The sequence below is a fragment of the Chlorocebus sabaeus genome, chromosome 7 (genome assembly GCF_047675955.1).
Source record: "Chlorocebus sabaeus isolate Y175 chromosome 7, mChlSab1.0.hap1, whole genome shotgun sequence".
Taxonomy (NCBI): domain Eukaryota; kingdom Metazoa; phylum Chordata; class Mammalia; order Primates; family Cercopithecidae; genus Chlorocebus; species Chlorocebus sabaeus.
Window position 1 is genome coordinate 106,959,166 of NC_132910.1, and position 20,035 is coordinate 106,979,200.

Here is a 20,035-nt window from a genome sequence, read left to right on the forward strand (position 1 = left end):
ACCAATATTCTGAAATGGTTACCCAGTATTTCATAGTTTCAGGTATTAGATGTAAGTCTTTAGTTAATTTTGATTTTATTTTTGTGTACAGTGAGATAGCAGTCTAGTTTCATTCTCCAGTATATAGATATCCAGTTTTCCCAGAGCTATTTGTTGAAGAAACATTCCTTTCTCCAATGCATGTCTTTAATACCTCTGTCAAAAGTGAGTTAACTGAAAATGTGTGGATTTATTTCTGAGTTCTCTATTCTATTCTATTGGTCTATGTGTCTGTATGCCAGTACTACAATGTTTCCATTGCTATAACTTTGTAGTAGAATTTGAAGTTGAGTAACGTGTGGACTTCAGCTTTGTTCTTTAGCTCAGGATTGCCTTAGCTATTCAGGGCCTTTTCTGATTCTATATACATTTTAGTCTTATATTTTCTATTTCTATGAAGAATGTCATTGGTATTTTGATAAGGATTGCGTTGAATCTATAAATTGCCTTGGGTAGAATGGACATTTTAATAACATTGATTCTTTCGGTTCATCATCATGGAATATCTTTTCTTTTTTTTTTGGTGTCTTCTTTCATCTCTTTTATTGATGTTTTATAGTTTTCATTGTAGAGATCTTTCACTTTTTTGGTTAAGTTTATTACTATGTATTTTATTTTGTTTGTGGCTATTGTAAATGGTATTACTTTCATAGTTTCTATTTCAGACTGTTTTTGTTGGCATACATAAATGCTATTCTTTTTTGTATGTTGATTCGTATCCTGCAACTTTACTGAATTTGTTTATTAGTTCTAGTGGTTTTGTTTGTGGAATCTTTAGGTTTTTCTGAAAATAAGATTATGTAATCTGAAAACAAGAATAATTTGATCTCTTCCATTCCAGTTTGGATGCCTTTTATTTCTTTCCTTTATGTAATTTCTCTGGCTAGGACTTCCTGTATTATGTTACATAAAAGTGGTGAAAGTGGGCATCCTTATCTTGTTTCAGCCAGGTGCACTGGCTCATGGCCCTCACAAATCCCAGCACTTTGCGAGGCCGAGGTGGGTGGATCACTTGAGGTCAGGAGTTCGAGACTAGCCTGGCCAACATGGTGAAACCCCGTCCCTATTAAAAATACAAAAATTAGCTGGGTGTGGTGGCACATACCTGTAATCCCAGCTACTCGAGAGACTGAAACAGGAGAATCACGTGAACCTGGTAGGCCGAGGCTGCAGTGAGCCGAGATCATGCCACCGCACTGTAGCCCAGGTGACAGAACAAGACTTTGTCAAAAAAAAAAAAAAAGAGAAAGAAAAAAATGAAAAGGAAAGGCTTTCTGTTGTTCTTCAGTATGATACCAGCTATAAGTTTGTCATATACAGTTATTATTGTCTTGAGGTATGTTTCTTCAATACCCAGTTTTTTGAGAGTTTTTATCATGAAGGGATACTGAATTTTATTAAATGCTTTTCAGTATCTATCGAAATGATCATATGGTTTTTAATCTTCTCATCAAGCTACAAAGCTTCGGCACATCAAAGAGAATATTCAACAAAGTGAAGAGGCAAACCACAGAATGTGAGGAAATATTTACAAACTACCCATCTGACAGGGGATTAATAACCTGAATATAAGGAGCTCAAACAACTCAATAGCAAAAAGTCAAATAATCTGGTTTAAAATGGAAAAAAATATCAGAATAAGCATTCTTAAAATGAGACATACAGATGGCCAACAGGTATATGTAAAAATGCTCAACATCATTAATTGTCAGAGAAGTGCAAATCAAAGCTAAAATGAGGTATCATCTCACTCCAGTTAAAATGGCTTTTATCAAAAGACAGGCAAAGCTGGCATGTGTGAAGAAAGGGGAGCCCTCGTACACTGCTGGTGAGAATATAAATTAGTACAGCCAGTATGGAAGACAATTTGGAGATTCCTCAAAAAACTAAAAATAGAACTATCATGTAATCCACTGTCACAATAGCCAATATATGGAATCAACCTAAGTGTTCAGCAGTGGGTTAATGAATAAAGCAAATGTAGATGTATAAAATGGAATTAATGGACATAAAATGAATGAAATCTTATCATTTGTAGCAATATGGATGGGACCAATTATTATGTTAAATGAAATAAACCAAGCACAGAAAGACAAATGTCACATGTTGTCACTCACATGTGAAAGTTAAAAAAATTTATCTCATGGAGATAAAGTAGAATGATGGTTACCACAGGCTGGAAAGAGTAGTAGGTGGGAGAGTGATAAAACAGTATATTTCATGGGCAAAAAAAAATAGAATTATATTGAAGGAATAAAACCTAGTATTTGGTAGCAAAATAGGACAACTGTAGCTAACAATAACTTATTGTATATTTCAAAATAACAAAAAGAGTAGAATTGGAACTCTCCTAACACCAAGAAATGATAAATGCGTGAGATGATGGATATCCCAATTAGCCTGATTTGGGCAGTGCACCTTTTATGCTTGGATCAAAATTTCACAGCTACCCCATAAATATGTGCAACTATTATGCATTTATAATAATTAAAAACAAAAAATTAAATAAATAATAAAACTATAAAAAAGAGAAAAACTGTGAAAACAAAAATAGACAAAATGAAAAGGAAAGCAAACAGAAAATGCAAACAAATATGGCAGAAATTAATTGAATAGTATCAATATTAATCTTAAATATCAAGTCTAAATACACTAACGAAAGACAAAGATTGAGTATATCAAACAAGAAGACTCAACTATATGTCATCTATTAGAAACCCACTTTGAATATAAACACACGTACACATTTAAAGTAAATGAGTAAAGAAAAATATACCTGGCTAGCACCAATTTTAAAAAAAGCAAAGTATCTGTTAATTTTAATATTTATGTTGCATTTAGAGCAGACTTCAGAGTGAGTAAAGTTATCAGAGATAAAGAGAGACATAATACATTGATAATAGAGCTAACATGCCAAAAAGATGTAACAAACCTTAAAGTATATGTGTTTAACAAGAAAGTGTCAAAATAGATGAGACAAAAAGCAAAAACTGACAGAGCTGCAAGAAAAAATAAATGAGTACAGTATTATAGTTGGAGATACCATTCAGAAATGAACTGATTCAGCAGTCAAAAAGTCAGTAAGAACATACTTGAACTCAATAACTGGAATTCAATAACTCATCCATCAACTGTAAATATGTGGCATCTATTGATTACTCCATTGAACGACAACTCTATCAAAAACATCTGTTCGATTAAGGATTCTATAGACAAAAAATTTGAGATAGACTGGGTAAATATATTTAAACATCTAAAACCAACAAGGGATGAACACATATATTATACCTGGAACTCCTTTAAATGGATGAGAAAACTCATATAAAAATAAAGAAATAGACAATTCAAAGTAAGAAAAATCTCAAAGACTAATTAATATAAGTACATACGTAACCTCAGTAATAGCCAGAAAAAAAAAAGAAAAAAGTAAATTGCACAAAGAGATACAAGTTTACTTATCACTGACAACATTGGATAGCTGGATATTTGTAAATGTGTTAATTACGTTGAAAACAAGAAACCCAGCTGGGTGCGGTGACTCATGCCTGTAATCCTGGCACTTTGGGAGGCCATGGCAGATGGATCATTTGAGTTCAGCATTTCAAGACCAACCTGACCAACATGGTGGAACCCATCTCTACTAACAATACAAAAAAAGTAGCCGGGCATGGTGGCGCATGCCTGTAATTCCAGCTACTGGGGAGGTTGAGACAGGAGAATTGCTTGAACCCAGGAGGTGGAGGTTGCAATGAGCCAAGATCACACCACTGCACTCCAGGTAGAGTGACAGAGCAAGACTTCATCTCAAAAAAAAAAAGAAAGAAAGAAAGAAAGAAAGAAAGAAAGAAAGAAAGAAAGAAAGAAAGAAACCCACCACAAGCAACGATGCAATATCTACTGATGTAACCATTCCAGAAAGCATTACAACTAAGTTCTCATTTCTCCTTTGATTCAGCAATTTCACCACTGGATTAAGCTTGCTAGGGAGCGTAGCTGATATTCACACTGACCACTAACAGGATGGTCATTGTAGCTTGTGTATAGTAGTAAAGCACTGAAAACAACTTGGGTACTATTCTTTATATATAAATTAAGTTACGTGCACAAGAAGGAATTCTATGCAATGGAGGAAGTGAATTGGTTTACATACTTACCCAAGATGTGATAGATCAAAAGCTGAAGAGAGGATAGATGAATGCCCAAAACATAAGACTGAGGAAAAAAAAAGAGTAAGCAACATAAGATTAATAACTCTAAATTATTTGTAAGAATGTCAAACACAGAAATATATACAAAATAGTACATTTGTCAAGGATTTATATATTTTTATATATAGAATTATGAAAGAAGAATTGAAAGAAGATATTCTACATGCAGAAAAAAATTAAACAGAAACAACTTGCAGTAGAAATGAAAATTCTATGCCAGAAAATGGCCAACTAGAAGCAGTTAGTGTGTGCCAGTCTCATGGAAACAAATAGAAGGGGAAAGTAACCGTCAACTGAAACATCTAGGTACAAGCATTGGGTTTCATTAAGAAAAGAACCTGACCTGCAAAGGATGGAGCAAGGCAAGGCAGGATGACCGCCCACTCGGAGTGGCTTGGAGCCAGAGGAGCCTCCCCAACCCAGGGAAGCAGTGAGTGAGTGAGCAACCCTGGGGATCCATGTTTCTCCCATGGATCTTTGCAACTCTTGGGTCAGGAGATTCCCTCATAAACCCAGTCCCCCAGGGCCTTCATTCTAACATACCAAGCTATGTGGAGTCTCAGCAGAGCAGCTAGCTGCTCAGGCATATGTGGAGCCCCAGAAGCTTCAGAAACCCAGTGTTCCTGGCAAAAGTGGCTGCAACTCCAGCAAAACAGGAGGTAAGACCCCCATAATACATACCCCTAGGAAAGAGGCTGAATTTAGGGGGCTGAGCAGCCACAGTCTGCAGGCCTTGCTTCCATGGCATCTTGCAGGATAAGACCCTCTGGCTTGGAACTCCAGCTAGCTATGAGTAGCAACATTACATTTCCCTGAGAAACAGATCCCAGTGGGACAGGTAGTCTGCCCACTTAGCTATTTTGCAGCTTTAGTAATTGATGCCTTCAGGTTCTGGGGAGTTCAAGGTGTCTAGGGACAAGAGCGGTCCCACAGCACAGCACCGTAGCTCTATGAAGAGGCAGCCAGACTGCTTTTTCATACAGATCCTGGAACCCATTTCTCTTCACTGAGTGGAATCCCCCAACCAAGGTCTACAACCACCCCCATAGGTGTTTTCCAGCCAGCAGCAGTTCCAAACTTACTTGGGTTGGAGCTCCCAAAGGGAGAGGTGGGCCACCATCTTTGCTGTTTTGTAGCTTTAGCCATTGTCACCTTCAGGCTTTGGAGAGTTTAAGGTGACTGGGCACTGGAGCAGGCCCCCAGCACAGCACAGCTGCTCTATGGAAAAGTGCCAGAGTGCTCTGTGATGTAAGTACCCGATCCCCTTCCTCCCCACTGGGTGGGAGCTCCCTCCCGAGGTTTCCAGCCACCACTGCCAGTGTGTTCAGGCCAGCAATAGATCTGTACCTCCGTGGGACGGAGCTCTCAGATGGAGAGGCAGGCCACAATCTTTGCTGTTTTGCAGCCCTCAGTGAAGATGTCTTCAGGTACTAGAAAATCTGAGGTAACTAGGTACTAGAGTGGACGCCCAGCATACTTCAGCAGCCCTGTGGAAAAGTAGCCTGACTGCTTGTTACATGGGTCCCTGATCCCATATCTCCTCTCTGGGTTGGTCCTCTCAGCCTGGCTCTCCAGCCACCTCCAACTGGAACTATCAAGCCAGTAGCAACTTCCTGGCACAGAGTACCCAGTGGGAGGAGCAGGTTGCCATTTTTGCTTTCTCACAGCCCTTGCCCTTGCTGTTTCCAGGCTCTGGAGAGTACCCAGGATTACGGACTGGTCCAGACCCCCAGGACAGAACACCCATTTCACGGAAAAGTAGCTGGACTGTTCTCCATGCATGCCCCCATCCTCACTTCTCCTCACTGAGCAGGGCTGCCTGACCTGACACTTCAGCGCAACCACCCTGCTGCTGCCTGACTACTTCAACAGCCTAGCAGTTAGAGAACAGTCACATGCAGAGATGAGAAAGAACCAATGCAAGAACTCCAACAACTCAAATGGCCAGTGTCTTATGTCCTCCAAATAAACACACTAACTCTTTAACAAAGGTTCTTAACCAGACTGACTTGGCTAAAATGACAGAAATAGAATTCAGAATATGGATTGGAACAAAGATCAGTGAGATTCAGGAGAACAGCAAAAACCAATCCAAGGAAATCAAGAATCATAATAAAATGATACTGGAGCTCATAGATGAACTAGCTGGTAAAAAAAAAAAAAAAAAAAAAAAAAGAACCTCACTGGTCCGATAGAGCTGAAAAACACACTACAAGAATTTCACAATGCAGTCACAAGTATTGACAGCAGAATAGACCAAACTAGGAAAAAAATCTTGGAACTTGAAGGCTGGTTCTCTGAAATAAGACAGTCAAACAAAAATAAAGGAAAAAAGAATGAAAAGGAATGAGCAAAACCTTGAAGAAATATGAGATTATGTAAGGAGGCCAAATTTATGAATCATTGGCATCTCTGAAAGGGAGAGGGAGAAAGCAAATAACTTGAAAAACATATTTCAGTATAGAGTCCACGAAAACTTCTCCAACCATGCTAGAGTGGCCAAGAGTCAAACTCAGGAAATAGAGAGAACCCTTGCAAGATTCCACGCAAGAAGATGATCCTCAAGGCACATAGCAATCAAGTTTTACATGGTTGAAATGAAAAAATGAATGTTAAAGACAGCTAGAGTATTGGGAGAACCCTCTCCCAATGTTTAACCTGGGTTCTTTTCTAATTCCTAAGTGTCTCGGCTGGGTTGAGAAATAAAGGGAAAGAGCACAAGAGAGAGAAATTTAAAGCTGGGTGTCCAGCGGAGACATCACATGTTAGCAAGATCCGTGATATTCCCCGAGCCGTAAAACCAGCAAGTTTTTATTAGCGATTTTCAAAAGGGGAGGGAGTGCACGAATAGGGTGTGGGTCACGGAGATCACATGCTTCACAATGTAATAAAATATCACAAAGCAAATGGAGACAGGCGAGATCACAGGACCACCGGATGAGGTGAAATTAAAATTGCTAATGAAGTTTCGGTAGGCATTATCATTGATAACATCTTATCAGGAAACAGGGTTTGTGAGAAGATAACCTGTCTGACCACAATTTATTAGGTGGGAATTTTCTCATCCTAATAAACCTGGGAGCACTATAGGAGACCGGGGCTGGTTTATTTCATCCCTTCGGCTTCAACCATAAAAGATGGCAAGCTTTGAGAGGGCTGTTCATAGCCCTACCCTCAGGGCGCATTCTCTTTCTCAGGGATGTTCCTTGCTGAGAAAAAGAATTCAGCTATATTTCTCCTATTTGCTTTTGAAAGAGGAGAAATATAGCTCTGTTCCATCGGCTCACCGGCAGCCAGTTCAAAGTTACCTCCTTGTTCCATGAACATTGCTGTTATACTGTTCTTTTTTTTAAGATGCCCAGATTTCATATTCAAACACACATGCTCTACAAACAATTTGTGCAGTTGACACAATCACAGGCTCCTGAGGTGACATTCATCCTCCTCAGTTTACAAAGATGATGGGATTAAGAGATTAAAGTAAAGACAGGCATAGGAAATCACAAGAATATTCATTGGGGAAGTGATAAGTGTCCATGAAATCATCACAATTTATGTTCAGAGATTACAATAAAGACAGGCATAAGAAAACATAAAAGTATTAATTTGGGGGAACTAATAAATGTCCATGAAATCTTCAGTTTATGTTCTTCTGCCGCAGCTTCAGTCGGTCCCTCCGTTCAGGGTCCCTGACTTCCCGCAACACTAGAGAGAAAGGGGAGATCACCTACAAAGGGAATCCCATCAGGCTAACAGTGGACACCTCAGTAGAAACCCCACAAGCCAGAAGAGATTTGAGGCCTATATTCAATATTTTTAAAGGAAAAATCTTCAACCAAAAATTTCATATCTAGCCAAAATAAGCTCCCTAAGTGAAGGAAAAATAAGATCCTTTCCAGATAAGCAAATGCTAAGAGAGTTTGTTATCATCAGACCTGCTTTACAAGAGATATTGAAAGAAGCACTAAGTATGGAAGGAAAGACAGTTACTAACCACTACAAAAACACATCTAAGTACATAGAGCAGTGATACTATAAAGCAATCTCACAAACAAGCTGGCATAATAACCAATTAACACCACAATGACAGGTTCAAATCCACACATATCAATACTAATCTTGAATGTAAATGTGCTAAATGCCCCATTTAAAAGACATGTAGTACAATACTAATCTGTGGCAAGCTGGATAAAACACAAGATCCAATGGTATGCCATCTTTGAGAGTCCCATTTCACACACAATGACATCCATAGGCTCAAAATAAAGGGATGGAAGAAAATCTACCAAGAAAATAGAAATCAGAAAAAAGCAAGAATTCCAATCCTAACTTCAGGCAAAACAGACTTTAAACCAACAAAGATCAAAAAACTCAAAGAAGGGCATTACATAATGGTAAAGAGTTCAATTCAGTAAGAAGACTTAACTATCCTAAATATAGATACACCCAACACAGGAGCACTCAGATTCATAAAGCAAGTTCTTAGAGACCTACCAACAGACTTACACTCCCACACAATAATAGTGGGAGACTCCAATGCCCCACTGATAATATTAGTCAGAACACTGAGGCAGAAAACTAACAAAGATATTCAGGACTTGAACTCAACATTGAACCAAATGGCTCTGACAGATGTATACAGAACTATCCACCCCCAAACAACACAATATACATTATTCTTCCCATCCCCATGTGGCACATATTCTAAAATCAAGCACACAATTAGATATAAAACAATTCTCAGCAGATGCAAAAGAATAGAAGTCACACCAGACACGCTCTCGCACCACAGCACAATAAAAACAGAAATCAAGACTGAAAAAAATCACTCAACACAAAGCAACTATGTGGAAATTAAACAACCTGCTCCTGAATGACTTTTGGGTAGATAACGAAATTAAGGCAGAAATCAAGAAGTTCTTTGAAACTAATCAGAACAAAGAGAAAACATAGCAGGATCTCGGAGACACAGCTATGGCAGTGTTTAGAAGGAAACTTAGAGAACTACATGCTCACATCAAAAAGCTAGAGAGATTTCAAATTAACAACTTAATATCAAATCTAGAAGAACTAGAGAAGCAAGACCAATCCAGCTCCAAAGCTGGCAGAGAAAAAAATTAACTAAAATCAGCCCTGAACTGAAGGAAATCAAGACACCAAAAAATATTCAAAAGATCAGTGAATCCAGGAGTTGGCATTTTGAAAAAACTAATAAGATAGGTTGCTAGCTAGAGTGATACAGAAGAAAAGAGAGAAGATCCAAATAAACACAATCAGTAATGACAAAGGGGATATTACCGCTGAACCCACAGAAATACAAATAACTATCAGAGACTACTATGCACACCAACAAGAAAACCTAGAAAAGATGGATAAATTCCTAGACACATACACCCTTCCAATACTCAATCAAGAAGAAATTGCTTCCTTGAACAGACCAATAATGAGATTTGAAATTGAATCACTAACAAATAACCTACCAACCAAAAGAAGCCCAGAACCAGACAGATTCATAGTCAAATTCTACCAGATATACAAAGAAGAGCCTACACAAAGTACCATTCCTACTGAAACTATTCCCAAAAATTGAGAAGGAAGGACTTCTCCCCAACTTATTCTATGAGACCAGCCTCATCCTGATACCAAAACATGGCAGATACACAACAAAGAAAATTTCAGGCCAATATCCTTGATGAACATTAATGTAAAAATCCTCAACAAAATACTGGCAAACCAAATTCAGCAGCACATCAGAAAGCTTATCCATCACGATCAAGTAGGCTTTATTTCTGGGATATAAGTTTGGTTCAAAATAAGCAAATCAATAAATGGGATTCATCACGTAAACAGAACTAAAGACAAAAACCACAAAATCATCCCCATAGATGCAGAATGACTTTTGATAAAATTCCATACCTTTTTATGTATTTAAAAAAAAAAAAACTCTCACGCCTGTAATCCCAGCACTTTGGGAGGCCGAGGCGGGTGGATCACAAGGTCAGGAGATCGAGACCATGGTGAAACCCCGTCTCTACTAAAAAATAGAAAAAAATTAGCCGGGCGCAGTGGCGGGCGCCTGTAGTCCCAGCTACTCGGGAGGCTGAGGTAGGAGAATGGCGTGAACCCGGGAGGCGGAGCTTGCAGTGAGCCGAGATTGCGCCACTGCACTCCAGCCTGGGCGACAGAGCGAGACTCCGTCTCAAAAAAAAAAAAAAAAAAAAAAACTCAATAAACTAGGCATTGAAAGGATGTGCCTCAAAATAATAAGAGCTATTTAAGACAAACTCACAGTTGGCATCAACTGAATGGGCAGAAGCTGGAAGCATTTCCTTTAAAAACTGGGACAAGACAAGGATGTACTCTCTCATCACTCCTATTCAATATAGTTTTGGAAGTTCTGGCTGGATTAATCAGGCAAAAGGAAGAAATAAAGGGCATCCAAACAGAGAGAGAATTCAAACTATCCCAGTTTGCAAATGACATGATTCTGTATCTAGAAAACCCCATAGTCTTGGCTCAAAAGCTCCTTAAGCTGATAAATAACTTTAGCGAAGTTATAGGATACAAAATCACCACACAAAAATCAGCATTCTTATACTCCAGCAACAGCCAAGCTGAGAGTCAAATCAGGAACACAATCCCATTCACAGCTACTATAAAAAAGAATAAATATCTAGGAATACAACAAATCTGGTGAAAGATCACTACAATGAGAATTACAATACACTGTTTAAAGAAGTCAGAGATGACACAAACAAATGGAAAAATATTCCATGTATGTGATAGGAAGAATCAATATCTTTAAAATGACCATATTGCTCAATGCAATTTAGAGATTCATTGCTATTCCTCTCAAACTACCAATGGCATTCTTCACAGAATTAGGGAAAAAAAAAACCCCTATTTTAAAATTCATATGGAATCAAAAAAGAGCCCAAATAGCCAAGGCAATCCTGAGCAAAATGAACAAAGCTGGAGGCATTATGTTACCTGACTTCAAACTATTCTACAGGGCTACAATAACCAAAACAACATGGTACTGGTACAAAAACATACACATAGACCAATGGAACAGAACAGAGAGCCCAGAAATAATGCCATGCAGCTACAACCATCTGACCTTTGACAAAGGTGAAAAAAAGCAATGGGGGAAGGACTCCTATTTAATTAATGATGCTGGGATAACTGGCTAGCCATCTGCAGAAGATTGAAACTGGATCCCTTGCTTACACCATACATAAAAATCAACTCTAGATGGGTTAAAGACTTAAATGTAAAACTGAAAATTGTAAAAACCCTGGAAGACAACCTAGGTAATACCATTCTGAAGATAAGAACTGGCAAATATTTCATTATGAGAATGCCCAAAGTAATTGCATCAAAAGCAAAAATTGATAAGTGGTTTCTAATTAAACTAAAGAGCTTCTAAAGAGCAAAATAAACTGTCAACAGAGTAAACAGACAACCTACAGAATGGGAGAAAATTTTTGCAAATTATGTAGACAAAGGTCTAATATTCAGCCTCTATAAAGAACTTAAACAAATATATAAGAAAAAAAAAAAAAAACCCACTAAAAAGTGGATAAAGGGCATGAATAGACACTATTTAAAAGATGTACATGTAACCAAGAAGGATATGGAAAAAACCTCAATATCACAGATAATTAGAGAAATGCAAATCAAAACCAAAATGAGATACCATTTCAAACCAGAGTGGCTATTACTAAAATGTCAAAAAATAATAGATGCTTGTAAGGTTGTGAAGAAGAGGAAGACTTATATACTGTTGGTGGAAGTGTAAGTTCATTCAACCACTGTGGAAAGCTTTGAGGCAATTCCTCAAAGAGCTAAAAACAGAACTATCCTTCAACTCAGAAATCCCATTACTTGGTATATACCCAAAGGAATATAAATCATTCTACCACAAATACACATGCATGTGTATGTTCATTGTAGCACTGTTCACAATATCAAAGACATGGAATCAACTTAAATGCCCATTGATGGTAGACTGGATAAAGAAAATGTGGTACATAAACACTGTGGACTACTATGCAGCCATTAAAAAGGATAAGATAATGTCCTTTGTAGGAATATGGATGGAGCTGGATGCCATTATCCTAAACAAACTAATGCAAGAACAGAGAAACAAATACTGGGCTGGGTGCAGTGGCTCATGCCTGTAATCCCAGCACTTTGGGAGGCCAAGGCAGGAGGATCATGAAGTCAGGAGATCGAGACCACAGTGAAACCCAGTCTCTACTAAAAATACAAAAAATTAGCCAGGCTTGGTGGCGGGCGCCTGTAGTCCCAGCTAGTTGGGAGGCTGAGGCAGGAGAATGCCGTGAATCCAGGAGGCGGAGCTTGCAGTGAGCCCAGATAGCACCACTGCATTCCAGCCTGGGCAACAGAGTGAGACTCTGTCTCAAAAAAAGAAAAGAAAAACAAATACCGTGTGTTCTCACTTATAAGTGGGAGCTAAATGGTGAAAACACATGGACACAGAGAGGAACAACAGATACTGGGGCCTACTTGAAGATGGAGGGTAGGAGGAGGGAGAGGAACAGAAAAAAACAACTGTTAGGTATTAGGATTAGTGCCTGGGTGACTTAACAATCTGTACAAGAAACCCTGATGAGTTTACCTATGTAACAAGCCTGTACATGTACTCCTGAACCTAAAATGAAAGTTAAAAGAAGAAAAAAAAATTCTACACTAGAACTTCAATTCTGAGCACATGAGATCCTTAAAAACAAAAAGGAAATAAACAAGCAAGTGTGTTTTTTGGAAATGTCAGCAGGTTTAGTGGTAGTACAATTTAATCAAGATAGTGAGGAGAGACTTGAGATTGTTTCTAATTCATAAGGAAGGAACAAGGAGAAAAGAAGAGTTGAATTACAAAGGAAAAAGATGCTTATTTTGGAGCAGTATACGGAAGGAAGGTAGAAGGAAATGGGATTTGGAGATTCAGGTTAAATGAATATCTTTGGTAAGTAGAAAGATCCCATTTTCATCAGCAGGAGCAAAGGAATAGAGAAAGAATGAACAAAGAGATATTTTAAGGCAGACGTGGGGTAGTGAGAGCAGCTTCCTTTCTCCTCCTCTTCTTCTTTTTTTTTAGTATATTTCTCAATTTAGCACAGAAATGTATAGTCTTGTCTTATTTTCAAAATCATCACATGTGTATTATTCTTGGATCCTTAACTATATTGAGAGCACCTTACATTTCCTTAGAGATTATGAGAAAAATGAATTTTAGATCAAGAAGGGTCTTAAGAAGCATGTAATTAGCATCGATTATACCTGTATTATGTGATAAGCACTGTTTAAAGGGTGTACATGCATTTCTCTAGACAAATCCTTCTTTTCCTTTCCTTTTTTTTTTTTTCCCCCAATAGATGATTAAATGAAGATCCAAAGAGGCTACCTGGAGGAAGTCACACACAGTAGCTAATGACAGTGTTGGGGATAAGAATCCAGATGTTTTAATTTCCAGGTCTTGGCCTGTTTTTCTCTGTCTAAATCCTGCTGCAGTTCAGCAGCTTCCAGTGCTGGATGATAGGCAAGCTGAAAGCGTGTTCCCTGAGTGAGGATTAACAATAGGCATGTGGCCTCATTTTTCAAATCTTCAACTCACAGGCCTTGTCACAGGTTTGTACCCCAGGCTCTTCTTCTTTCTTTTTGAAAGCTTCAGTCATACAGAGAAGGATAATAAAGCCAATACTCCTCTTGCTGAGGTTTTATGAGTTTCTGTGCTGAAGACAGCATGCCAGAAGCTATTTTGGGCTATACGGTTTAAAATAATGAGAAAACCAACACCAGCAGCTGGGTGAACTGAGCACAATGCAAACAAGTAGCACTGAGCACACACGCACAGTGGGGACCCGCTCCACGGGTTTATAGCTTTTGGGAGTTGCTGCTGCAGTTCTTTTTTCCTGAGAGAACACTGACTACATTGGCGCTTTGCTAGTCTGGAGGTATCCAGTCCCAGCTTTAATGAAAGGCCTCACTGCCAGCAGTTCAGCCAAGAAGGGAACTCCCACTCCTGGGCATCATTTTGCACTGAATAGGTATTAAGCAATTAATTATGAAACCTTGCTTCTATATTGTTGCTATGGAAATCTGTGGGAAGGAAACATTAAATATTGTAGGAAATAATTCGAGAATAATGAGCTGAGAGGGACAGACAATCACCATCTCAATTATTTCCATCATCACATTGTCAGGTGGAAAAAGTAAAAATCTATGGAAAGTCTATGCACGTTAATTTTCCTTTGTTGGAATTTGAATATCTCTAAAAAGTATAATGCATTCATATCAGCATTCATAGGAGGCTTCCACACTTTTTTAAAGAGTATTGAATAATAATAGCAATAGCAAGGTACCTAAAACTCCAGATTAACTAATTATACTCCCCCAAAGCAATGAATGTAAACATTTGGTTCACATCTTTAACAATTCAAGAATATACACACTCATAGTTTTGTACTTAAATTTTTTTTTTCAGAAAATCCTCATTAAAATCCTCATAAATTCCAAAAAGTTCATGAGTCAAAGAAGCCATAATCCTTCAAAATGAAGAAAAGGATTAAGAGAAATAAGTCATTCTGTGACAAAAATAAGTTCTTAAACTCACGTGTCAGTTTTAACAAAGTTTCATAGCTTATTGCATTAGCTTCTGTCTTTGGTTATATCATGTCAAGTCGGGGCATGCCATTTGACCCATTACTTAAAAAGAAATATTTATAAATTTTCTTTGGTCATCAAAGCTGGCAGAAGTGGAATTTAGAATGATGACATTTCCATCCTTCCTGAGCTCAACTAAGCACAATATGGGTCCTGAGTAATAGAGAACAATGGGGCTACGGTAGAAAAGCACAGTTAAGCTAGAGTTTTCTGTGAGCTGGTTATGATGCGTGAGTACCAGAGTATTAATTGTCAAATACAATTTTCAGTAATTCAAAACATAGCTGTCATACAGATATAAATGAAGATGTGTCAAATACAATAGAACTCATGAACAAATAAACAGTAAGATGCTAAAGGTGGTTAAAAAACCATTGAGTATAGGCATTTGATAAAAACAAGCATTAGACTATGATCTCTAGGTTAGAGTTTTAAAAAATTTTTAGTGTTCTACAGGGTAATGATGACACCATTACTTTTAAGATATTTTTCCAATGGGCAGAAATACACAAATTAACAAACAACTTCACAGTGTCTAGGCCCGAATTTTTAAAAAAATAGCAATGACAATCACAGGCAAATTACTCTAAATAGTCCTTGGATTGGCTTGCTAAACAATGCTCCAGTGTGATTTGGAAATGATATACGGTGCTCTTTTTATTTAGAAGTTTTGGATATGTTTTCTTAACAGTTCCTCTATTTTGATAATAAACAACCTCTAAAACTTTTTCTTGATTTCAAAAGAGGCTGGCTCCATTATGTTTGGCCTGATATTTTACTCATGTGCAGAAAACACTGTGAATTCATCATATAAGACTCCTTGAGCTTGGAGCACAGGACAAATACTGAGGCTAGAAAATTGACATTTGTGTGGAAATTTCATTTTGGAAATAAAGATTGGGTCTTTTACATGCCTCTATTATTCTTCTGTCTCAAACCTAAGTAACAGACTGTGGAAAGATATTATTGCTAATATAAAGAATGAAGAATTATCCTTCAATTTGATTAAGCTCTAGTGTTACATTTTCACAGTCCTAAAGTTTGTAGAAGTAATGATGTATTCTGATCAGTAAACCAGTGTAAGAAATTCAAGCAGCTCAGTTTAAACAGAAATACCATTTGTCCTAAGAATCCTATTATTTGGTATGTAACCAAAGGAATATAAATCATTCTGCCCTAAAGACACGTGCACCCATGTGTTCATCACAGCACTATTTGCAATAGCAAAGACATGGAATCAACCTAATCGTCCATCGATAGTAGTGTGGATAAATAAAATGTGGGACATATGCAACATGGAATACTAGGCAGACATAAAAAAGAATGAGATCATGTCCTTTGCAGCAACATAGATGGAGCTAGAGGCCATTATCTAAGCAAACTAACCCAGAAACTGAAAACCAAATATCACATGTTCTCACTTATAAGTGGGAGCTAAACAGTAAGAACACATGGACACAAAGAGATTACTTGAATGTGGAGGGTGGGAGAAGGGGGAAGATCTCCCTTAGTACCCATAGTACCTGTTGGGTACTATGCTTATTACCTGAGTAAGGAAATAATCAGTACACTAAACCCCCTAGACATACAGTTTACTTGTATAGCAAACTTACGATTTTACCCGGAACGTAAAATAAAAGTGAAAAACAAAAAAATAACTTCCTATCTAAAAATTAAAAAGAAAAGAAACTTAAGCAGTCAGATTAATTGGCCTCTTCAAAAAATAAAAAACCCAAAATAAAAATTATTACTCCTGTCTATTTTGTTCAAAGATTCACCTTAAGTTTATGAATTTGAATTTTTATGTGAAAATGTTTCTAGATAGTGGTTTCATGAGGATTTTTTTTTCTCAAATGGCTAGCAGATTTAATGTATTAAAAGCTTGGTTTCATTATTTTCTGAGAATGTTAGATGTATAATATATAAGTGATTAATTTGAGAGTTTTTATTATCTAGTGTAATAATATCCCCCAGAGGAAAGAAAATATTTTAAATTCACACAAAGAGAGGAAAAGGCTTTTTTCAGTTGCAGACACATCACTTTCTGCTTCAATTCAGCAGCCTCAGCTCCTGATGGAGGATAAAAATGAAGCACAAATCCAGGTTTCAAAAGTCTATTCTAGTTTTGATTGTTCAAAAGATAATTTTGTAATTGATTTGCACTCACACACAGCAAAATGAACAAACAAAAGAAGGCTAACAAACCAAATTTTATGTTGTGTCTGACCTGATAAGATAGATTTCTAGCATCCTGGTGGAGATTCTTAATCACAGACATATAAACCCACTCAGATATACACACAGGGTGTTCCCTAAACTATGCAATGGTGGCTAATGCTCTACCAGTTTTTGCCTCTGGTTGGGGAGAGAGAACTCAAACCGTGAGTTAAATAATGCACAGACAGACCAATAGCCTTGGCTAAGAAATAGAAACAAAGACAAAAATATTAGGAGGAAAAAAGATGAAGTTCTAGTACCACTTGAGATCCTGAGAATCATGAAAACATAGGCTTCAGCCTGAAAAATGATGAATTGCATTTTTCTGACAATGCACATGATTATCTATGACAGATGCATCCACTTGGGCATCTTGTAAATAACCTCTAAAAATGTCCAAATTTAATTTTAGAACATAAAAATATGATTCTCATGTAAATATTGAATATACATATATCAAGGATTTTATGCAACTGAATAATTAATGCAGATATCAGGAAAAATGATTTTTTAAAGTTTAAACAATCATTCTGGGGAACTGGCTATTTCTAGGCAGCAATGCTCTTGTGTGGTAGTCTTTTGATTTTAAAGTTTTGGGTATTTCCTAGGGTATATAAAAGAAACTCAGTTTATATGTTTTGAGATAGTATTGGAGAGCGATATTATGGTTTAAAATAAAAATAACATGCTTGAAAATAAATATAGTTTATATTTAGTTAATAAACATAAGAGTTAAATAACATTTATTTTAAAGATGCATTTAAAAAACTGACTATAATATGGCCTTCAAGTAAATTCATAAAGCAAAAAACTTAAAAAATCTCCTGATTAGAAGCAACTCAAACTTAAGCATAATGTTCTTAGAGTAATGTGGACTGCTTGCTGATTCTAGCTTTAAACATTTATACATTATAAATTTACATTATAAATTTAAACATTTATACCATTCCTATTTTCATTTTTTATTTATATATTTTTAGAGTTAAGATCTTGCTCTGTTACCCAGGCTGGAGTGTAGTGGCATGATCATAGCTCATTATAGACTAAAACTTCTGGACTTAAGCAATCCTCCTGCTTCCCAAGTAGCTGGGACTATAAGCACCCACCACCATGCTACACTTATTTTTACTTTTGTAGAGACAGGGCATTGCTATGTTGCCCAGGCTGGTCTCAAACTCCTGGCCTCAAGCAATCCTCCCACCTTGGCTTCTCAAAGTTATGTGATCACAGGTATGAGCCACTACTCCTGGCCCCATTGCTATTTTGATTGCATATTGAGACTTAAAGACTGAATTCCTTAACCTTAACTAAAAACAGAATATACATTTCTATTAACCAAAAAAGACAAATTATGTTTTCCATTTTTTGTCTGATAGATTATAGTTTTTTCAAATACTCAATTCACATGAATTATACACAATTTATTTTGGTGGCATAAATATTTTCACACCTTATGTACTATCATTTTAAATTATATAAGTGATACTGTGATTAGTATAATATTAGTTCATTTTAAATATCATCATAATATTGATGAATTTTTGCCATTATATATTGATTGTATAATCAACAGAGTCTGCACTTTAACAAGATTCTCAGATGACTTATATGCACATTTGATTCTGAAAAACACTGATGTAAGAAAAATAAGTAGAATTCAGATACTAATATTGTCCTTGCCATTCAGTAGCTTTGTAATCTTACAACCTGACATAAACTCTTTTTTCGTCTATTAAACGGGACAGTAAAGCCTGCCTCTTAAGGCTGTTGTGAGTACTAAATAATTTTGTTACCTATAAATTTCCCGGTAAATTCAAGTCTCTATAAATGTTAGCCATCACAATAATATCATTTTAAAAAGTCAGACTAAAGTTTCCATTGAAAAATCTTAGATCTAAAGCAAGTAGTTATAATATTTGGTCTCTTAATCTCTACTAAATAAAACAGTTGAGTGGGCACATATATTTTATTTAGGGCAAATTTTCAATTTCTCAAGTAATTGTCTCTAGATTAGCGCTTCCAAGTAGTAGTTCCTGATTCAGTAATGTTTCATTTCCTGGGAATTTGTTAGAAATGCAAATTATCCAGTCCAGTCCTTACCTAATGATAGGAAACTGTAAGAAGAGGGCCCAGCAATCTGTGTTTAACAAGTTTCCTAGGTGATTCTGAAACATACTAAAATTTGAGAACTATTGCTCTAGATCAAACTCCAGGAATATTTAACCCAATTAATTTTGTGAGATGATCTAGTGAACACTTTTGGAGCAGACATCCAATCCATGATTATCATGCATCTAAATGTTGCTTAATGCATCTCATTGGCATCAACTTCCATCCCTGGACCTGAGTGCACACCATTTCTCTATAATGGCTCTACTTCCTAATTCTAAACATTTGGCATTTTCAGTGAAATGTATTACAGTAATAATTTTTCTAAGAGAGAAGAATTTTGTTTTTACCTTGATGTCAACCTCAATGAAGCTGCTTCCATACTTCTTCCTGGAGGGCTTTTGGCTGCTGTGATCCCGTAGCCAGCTATAGGCACATAGTGTCAGGAACACCTAGAGGTATTTTTGCAGCTACAGAATCTTCTGTTAACTTTCCTGTCCTTGTTCTGTTTACGGCAATGTTCATCCTGAGCTTCACGGTGCATCATGTTGCCAGGGGGACTTAGCAACCAAAGCAGCAGAGGAAGTGAAGGGATACATTTAAAAAATGTAGATCTAAACCTAATTTTTGTTTTCTTTTTGGTTAAAATGAATTCATAGATGTTAGTTATTGAAACTGCATGCTTTATTCATCATTAGTCTGTCTAAAATCCCTTGACTTAAAAATAAGAAATTACAGATACTGGACCATATACCCTGTGATAAATGCAGTGAGAT

At 36.9% G+C, this 20,035-nt stretch overlaps 1 long non-coding RNA gene across 1 annotated transcript in view; it reads right to left on the bottom strand.

The window, feature by feature from the left end:
- Positions 1 to 19,750, bottom strand: part of LOC119622106 (uncharacterized) — a 62,522-nt gene extending 42,772 nt beyond the window's left edge. The window contains exons 1-2 of the long non-coding RNA XR_005238711.2: positions 19,610 to 19,750; positions 4,194 to 4,251 (exon numbers count right to left, since the gene is read on the bottom strand). This is a non-coding gene — a long non-coding RNA (uncharacterized lncRNA). The remainder of the gene's footprint in view (positions 1 to 4,193; positions 4,252 to 19,609) is intronic.
- Positions 19,751 to 20,035: the final 285 nt, after the last annotated feature.